We start from the raw sequence: 7,480 nt of genomic DNA, 5'->3' as shown, positions 1-7,480 counted from the left end.
AAGTTCAAACGAAGAAGAAGGCGCCAAAGACTCCGAAGGTGGACAAGTCTAACGACAAGTGCCACCACTGCAATTAGCCTGGTCACTGGCGTAGGAACTGTCCTGCCTACCTCAAAATCAAAGTAAAAGGTATTGTACTTATTACTGAAGCTTGTTTAGTAGCTGATAATGTATCATCGTGGATTATTGACTCCATTGCTACTAACCATATTTGCGTCTCCTTAACTGGTTTTAGGAAAAGCAAAAGCTTAGAGGATGGCGACTTCTGCTTCAAGTGGGGTGATGGGAGCGTGGTGTCTGCGAAGGCTGTGGGATCCGTGACTCTATCTTTTGAAGATCGCACTTTAAATTTGAATAATGTTTATTATGTTCCTTCCTTTGGGAAAAACTTAATATCTATTGCTCAACTTTTCGAGCAAGATTATTATTTAAAGTTTATGAAGAATGGAATTCGTATTTCTTTTTCAAATTCTTTTGTCACCGATACATGTATGAAGAATGGTATTTTTACATTTATTCAACTCAACCTTCTCTATTAGACACCGAAATAGATAATGATCTAATTAGGGAGCCAAAGAGGATCAAACTTTCTGAATCCTCCAATCTAACAAAATCTACATACCTTTGGCACTTAAGACTTGGTCATATCAGTCTAGATAGGATTAAGAGACTTGTGAGGGATGGTCCACTCCAAGCCTCTACAATAGATTCACTACCTACTTGTGAATCATGCATAGAAGAAAAAATGAGTAAGCGACCTTTCTCCAATAAGGGTCGAAGAGCCACTGAGCCGCTGGAACTAGTACATTCTGATGTATGTGGTTCGCTCAGTCATCAGGCACGTGGTGGATACAAATACTTTGTTACATTCACCGACAATTACTCAAGATACGCTTTTTCTTATTTGCTCAAACATAAATCCGAGACCTTTAACGTATTTAAGGTCTTTATGGCTTTGGTGGAAAAGCAAACTGGCAAAGTGATCAAAACCCTTCGATCCGATCGAGGTGGTGAGTATATGTCTGGAGAGTTTGATGACTTTCTTAAAGAAGAAGGTATCGCTTCTCAGCTTACCGCACCTGGCACACCTCAAAAAAATGGAATGTTAGAGAGAAGAAACCGAACTCTTATGGAGATGGTTAGATCAATGATGAGTTACTCATCACTCCCTCTTTCCTTTTGGGGATATGCCCTAGAAACATCCGCTTACATTCTGAACCAAGTTACGTCCAAAACGGTTCCTAGTACTCCTTATGAACGATGGAGGGGTCATAAAGTCAATCTTGGCCACATCAAAATTTGGGGTTGCCCTGCACAGGTGGTGAGGCAAAAGACTAGTAAGTTGGCTAGCAACTTGAGTTGACTCTTCGAGTTGAGTCCGGAGTCCACGAGTCGACTAAATACTCCTCGTGCCGACTCTACATGACTCCTCGAGTTGAGTTCACTCCTCGAGTTGAGTCCCGCGTCCACGAGTCGACTAACTACTTCTCGTGCCGACTCTACATGACTCCTCGAGTTGAGTTCTCTTGTCGAGTTGAGTTCACTCCTCAAGTTGAGTTTACTCCTCGAGTTGAGTCCCGAGTCCACGAGTCAACTAACTACGCCTCGTGCCGACTCTCAATGACTCCTCGTATTGAGTTCACTCCTCGAGTTGAGTCTTGAGTCCACGAGTCGACTAACTACTCCTCGAGTTGATTTCACCCCTCGAGTCGAGTTCACTCCTCGAGTTGAGTCCCGAGTCTACGAGTCGACTAACTACGCCTCGTGCCAACTCTATATGACTCCTCGAGTTGAGTTCACTCCTCGAGTTGAGTCCCGAGTCCACAAGTCGACTAACTACTCCTCGTGCCGACTCTACATGACTCCTCGAGTTGAGTTCTCTCGTCCAGTTGAGTTCACTCCTCAAGTTGAGTTCACTCCTCGAGTTGAGTCCCGAGTCCACGATTCAACTAACTACGCCTCGTGCCGACTCTCAATGACTCCTCGAATTGAGTTCACTCCTCGAGTTGAGTCCCGAGTCCACGAGTCGACTAACTACTCATTGTGCCAACTCTACATGACTCCTCAAGTTGATTTCACACCTCGAGTTGAGCTCCGAATCCACGTGTCGACTGATAAGTCCTCTTGCCGACTCTACACAACCCTCGAGTCGACTTCACGCGTGGCTCCTCAGGTCGGGTCTATTCCTTGAGTTTCGACTTGAAAGTCCTCATGTCAGACATGCACGACTTCTTGACTCACTAATAATCGATAGACTAACAAGTCTTGATGACAAATCTGCGTGCTCTCGTACGAGCAACACAAAAGCTGTCCCTAACGATGTGCTTATGTCGCCCCTAACGGCGCACAAAAATTCGCTCCGCGACGCTCTCGTGAGAGAAAGAATGGGCACAAGGGCACAAGACTCGACCCAAGAGAATCAACCCGAAAATGCGGCCTGTGCACTAAGGTGCCACACTCGCCGGGGGATAAAGTCTACACCTAACCCCGCCTATCACATGACACGCGCACCCAAGGGTGCCACGCTCATACGGTGGTATGGTAACGCTCACCGCCCAGTTCGTGCGCCAATAAGCAGCGAGTCACAAATGGGTTTCAAAGGCCTGCGCCCGCCGGATGAAACTGGTCTAGCCAGCGACCACGGAAAACTTGGTCACACAAATGAGGCACCAAGGCCCCACGGGGCCCAAGCCGTGCAAATCGATCACGCATTCATTGGTTGGTCGAGAAAATAAGCCGCGCATAATGAAGCCGTGCAAATCGATCACGCCTTCATTGGTAGGTCGAGAAAATAAGTCGCGCACAACAAAGCCGTGCAAATCGATCACGCCTTTATTGGTAGGTCAAGAAAATAAGCCGCGCACAACAAAGGCGTGCACATCGATTACGTCTTCAATTGTCGGTCGAGAAAATAAGCCGCGCACCCACAATAAAGCGTGCAAATCGATTATGCCTTCGTTGGTCAGTCGAGAAAATAAGCCACGCATTACCATCGAGACGTGCGAATCTATTACACCTTCATTAGTAAGTCAAGAAAATAAGCCACGCATTACCAAGACGCGCAAATCGATTACGCCCTCATCGGCAAATCAAGAAAATAAGACGCTCACCAACAAAACCGTGCGAATCGACTATGATAGTACGTCGAGAACATAAGACGCACAAAAGCCGTCCCTCGCGACGTACAAAAGTCGTCCCTCGCGACGTACAAAAGTCGTCCCTCGCGACGTACAAAAGCCGTCCCTCGTGACGCACAAAAGCCGTCCCTCACGACGCAAAAAAGCCGTCCCTCGCGACGCACCAAAGCCATCCCTCGCGATGCATTAAAAGCCCTTCTACAGTGCGATCACAACCTCGAGAGCGTTCGTCCCGGGTCCACACGTCAGCTCAAGTACTGCATTTCCACTCGAACCACGCTCGACCGGAAACTCGGGGGGCTAATGTTGTCGGCCCATCTCGGACCAACGAGGGCAAAGGCGTCACTTCGACCCACACGACTGGCGCGAGGCCTCAGACGGCGAAACCTTGCCTTGGCCATTGGCCGGCCCAAACCAATGGCCGGCCCAAGGTTGACACAGCCATTGGCCGGTCCAAACCAATGGCCGGCCCAATTCACTCGGCCATAGGCCGAGCCAAAGCTTCAGTCGGCCAATGGCCGACCCAAGAGTCTCACTCGGCCATTGGCCGAGTCAAACCTTCAGCCGGCCAATGGCCGGCCCAATTAACTCGGCCATTGGCCGAGTCAAAGCTTGAGTCGGCCAATGCTCGACCCAAGAGTCTCTCTCGGCCATTGGCCGAGTCAAAGCTTCAGCCGGCCAATGGCCGGCCCAATTCACTCGGCCATTGGCCGTGTCAAAGCTTCAGTCGGCCAATGGCCGACCCAAGAGTCTCACTCGGCCATTGGTCGAGTCAAAGCTTCAGCCGGCCAATGGCCGGCCCAATTCACTCGGCCATTGGCCGAGTCAAAGCTTCAGTCGGCCAATGGCCGACCCATGAGTCTCACTTGGCCATTGGCCGAGTAAAAGCTTCAGCCGGCCAATGGCCGGCCCAGTTCACTAGGCCATTGGCCGAGTCAAAGCTTCAGTCGGCCAATGGCCGACCCAAGAGTCTCACTCGGCCAAGGGGTCCCTAACACACCCCTTGGTCGCTTATAAATATGGAGGTCTGTCCACCCTCGAAAGGTAATCCATTTTTGAGTCTCGAAATGCTGTCGAACTCATACTTCACTCGTTTCGCTCATCTTGGGCCTCTAACCCTCTAAAACCTCTATACTCCACCTCAATCCCACTAATGTTGAACGTCGGAGAGGTAGACAGAGGCACCCCCTCTGTTTCCCCTTTGTAAATCACACTTTTTTCCCTACTTTTCAGGTGCTTGGACGAACTCAAGGGACATTCATAGCTAAGGGAAGACTCGAGATACCGAGTCCGACACGCTCGAGCCCGAACGCGACCACTTGGTCAGGCCTCGGGTCGAACCGTTTGGGGCTCCTGAATCGTTGTCCGAAAACGAGCGACAACAATTACCACTACTGACTTTATTATTTAAACTTCTACCTTACTGAAGAGATCATAACAGCCTAGATTACTGTTTAATATATACATATAAAATTTAAATATATATACATATCATAGATCAAGTATATATGCATCACCTTAATATTAGTGTTACAGGAATAACCTTAAAGTCTTCTGGAAACCTCCTCGTAACCATAATTATACGTTCATATTATTAATCTTTACTTTAACAAATATAGTAAAATTATCGGAGGCAACTTCGTCGTGAACGGTCGAGTTTCAATTCTCTTAGTCTTAGACATCTTTTTGAGTTTTTCAGGTAAGTAAACCTTACTTACTTGCATTATTTAATGAGTTTAATTTACGTATGATTATATGGTTGTGTGAATTATCTATTATATGCTTGATTGATTGATATATGTCATGATAGAATATTACATCTGAAATTCAGATCTCATGCATAACATATCATGATAGAATGTTCAAGACTCACGAGTCCAATGTTTTTAAGGAATAAAGGAATAAAACAGTCATAATGATATGAAAATGCTTTTCATAACGTAAAGGGTGTGTGTTTATGTCTGGAGGGCGCAATGGCAAGGGGCGCGGAGGACCAGCGTACCCACCGACTGAAAATGTTTTTTTTTAATGAAATGAATGACTATGCTAGGGAAGGTCCCTTATTTTCCTATTCATGATGGGGACAATGAGCCCGTTTCGGCGGGAGTATTGAGTGGTGTAGGATTCCATGGTTTAATTCATACTCTTCTCCCTCTAGCATAGAACAATGGATCCAATAAAGGTTTAACAGGTTCTTTAACCACAATCCATTGGTACCAAAAGCGTAGGCACACACCGAGTGCTCGAATCAAAGAGAAAGATTTAAATAAACGAGATGCAAAATAATTTAGATACATAGGTTTCATTATAATGTCATCATTCACGTGCATGAGGTTTACTTACTGAGCTTTATAGCTCATTCCGTTTTTCCAAACTCTTTTTCAGGAGACGAGTAGTTGGTTACCGAACGAAGATGATGAGACGACTTGCGACGTGGCTAGTGGCAAATATATAATTAGTTATCTATTTTAGTACTAATTATGACCTTCTAATCTAAGTCTATGTTTTAAATTTCCGCACTCACTCTACTATGTTTGAGGATGTATAATTATTGTCCTTTTATTTTCTAGACTTCTAATAGTTGAATATTAGCATTTCGAAATAAAAAGAAAGTATTATGTTTTTTATAAAAAAAATTATGATTTTGAATTTTAAACGGTATTTTCAGTTTTATTAAACTATTAAATAAAAGTACGCGCTACAGTTTTGGTATCAGAGCCCAAGGTTTTTAAATTCCGTTCTGTACACTTATTTGCCCACTACGTCACATCGCGGAGAAGTCAATTCGGAATCGTTCGGTAAAATAGAATATAAATAATGCTAATTTTAGTTACTATGACTATGATAGTTCAAGTTATATTTTATAGATAACTGAAACTATTGTTTTTATTTCGTTTTATAAAGAATGGTTGTCACTCGGGGCAACAGAACTAGAGAGAATCATTGTGGAAGTCAGAATGGTCGTCAAGATGAACCCCTGACAATGGAGGCCTTCTTGCAAGCAATGGCTACGCTAGGCCAAGCTCAAGCTCGTGAAGCTCCTCGCCGTGATGCACAACCACACAACACCATCGTCGAATTCAAGAAGTTGTCTCCTCCTGGTTTTGGTGGAACCACTGACCCATTAGAAGCTGAAAAATGGTTGACTGAGATCGAGAAGACCTTTACGGTGTTGCCTTGCACTGAAGAGGAAAAAGTGTCGCGTGATGCGTACATGCTTCAAGGAAGTGCTCATGATTGGTGGCTTATGGTGCAACGTCAACATGAAGATGATGGTCTCCTTACTTGGAATGGATTTCGAGATGCATTTTACGACAAGTATTTCCCCGAAAGTGTCCGTAGACAGAAGGAGGACGAGTTTATAAAGCTGCAAGAGTGTAGCAAGACGGTAGCCAAATATGAAGCTGACTTTACTCGGCTGTCAAAGTTTGCTCCTTCTTTGGTGGCCACAGATCTCAGTAGAGCTCGTCGGTTTGAAAGCGGATTAAGGCCTTGTATCAAGGAGGCTATTATTCCTTTTGAGCTAACTGAGTATTGCAAAGTGGTGAGCAAAGCACTTTTGATTGAGAGAACCCAGATGACAACTCATGAAGAGATCAAGACTCAGCATGGCAGTTCCAGTGGAGGTGGATCAAAAGGGAAGTCATGGGGGAATCAAGGAAATAATCAAAAGAGGAAGTTTGAGGGCAACAACAACCGAGGTTGAAACCCACAGGATAAGCAACAACAATCAACTTGTCCAATGTGTGTCAAAGAGCATCGTGGGGAATGCCTTTATGGAACCAACACCTGCTTTAGGTGTGGGAAGCCAGGGCATATTGCTCCGCATTGCAAAACAAACATTAGGACATTCAACAAGAACGCTAATGGCCAGAATAAAACGCATGCGAGAGTGTTCACCTTGACAGAGAAAGAAGCAGAGGAATCACCATCAGTTGTTATAGGTATACTCCAAGCGCCTTTTCACTAGTTTATGGCATGCTTTAATTCTTTTGTTGATTTGTTAGGTGTTATGGATGTTTACGGTCTAGCTTGTAGAGTTCTCATAGATTCAGGAGCAAGCCATTCCTTTATTAATGTGATGTTTGCAGATAAGATCGGCAAAACGCCTTCGTCCACTACCTCGTTATTTAGCATGTCCACTCCATCTGGAGAAGTGATGGTGTCAAGGAGTAGTCTGGATAAATGCCCTATAAATGTTGGAGATCACGTTTTAGCTGCTAACCTTGTCATCCTCAATATTCATGATTTTGATGTAATTCTTGGGATGGATTGGCTACACAAATATCATGCCACCATTGATTGTCACAAGAAGGTGGTAACTTTTAAACCCCCAAATGAGC

This window comes from Urtica dioica, chromosome 6 (assembly GCF_054948205.1).
Source record: "Urtica dioica subsp. dioica isolate 48M chromosome 6, U.dioica_male_clone48M_v1_H2, whole genome shotgun sequence".
In the NCBI taxonomy this organism is placed as follows: Eukaryota; Viridiplantae; Streptophyta; class Magnoliopsida; order Rosales; family Urticaceae; genus Urtica; species Urtica dioica.
Note: the sequence above shows the minus strand (reverse complement) of the source record.